The following is a 560-nucleotide window of genomic DNA, read 5'->3' as shown; positions in this document are numbered from 1 at the left end:
TATTATAATACTGTTTGTGACTAGTCACTGTCAATTCCAAAGCTACTACTTTCTATAAGAGCTAGATAATAACCAAATGTCAGTACGTTTACATAGGATTTATGGGTTATGTTAACTTCGAGAGAGATAAGCAAGGAAGGGCACTGACCCTTACATTTTCCAACCTTTTGTTCTACTTGAATTTTTTTTTACTTGAATTCTTAATCACCATCAATTCCTCAAGACACCAGGTGGACAACTCAAGGACAAAATTCTTTCAACATATTAATACCACAAAACAAAGTCTTCTTTCTGCCAGGCTGAGACATCTTAGAATGCAGCTTCATTGCTTTCACAGTACTGCACACATGAAAACGCTTCTTTGCGTGTGCGCCATGCATTCACGATCGTTTTAACATTCAGCACTAAGAGACTGCCTGTATAGGAATTCAAAAAAACACCATCGCTTATTCCTTTGCTCAGAACTGACCTCCGGGCAGAGGTGAAATGCTGGGGCCTGCTGACCTTCACACAATGTCAGGCTCCCTTGACTCACTTCGACAAGAGCAGACAGCAATCCT

General features: G+C 40.4%; 1 protein-coding gene across 1 annotated transcript in view; it reads right to left on the bottom strand.

Annotated features, from left to right (window-relative positions):
* ATP5F1A (ATP synthase F1 subunit alpha) overlaps positions 1–560 on the bottom strand; it is a 9,705-nt gene that overhangs the window by 8,591 nt on the left and 554 nt on the right. The window lies entirely within an intron of this gene.

The sequence above is a fragment of the Otolemur garnettii genome, unplaced genomic scaffold (assembly GCF_000181295.1).
Source record: "Otolemur garnettii isolate 467f Iridium unplaced genomic scaffold, OtoGar3 scaffold00012, whole genome shotgun sequence".
Lineage (NCBI taxonomy): Eukaryota > Metazoa > Chordata > Mammalia > Primates > Galagidae > Otolemur > Otolemur garnettii.
Note: the sequence above shows the minus strand (reverse complement) of the source record. Positions and strands in the feature narration are given on the sequence as shown.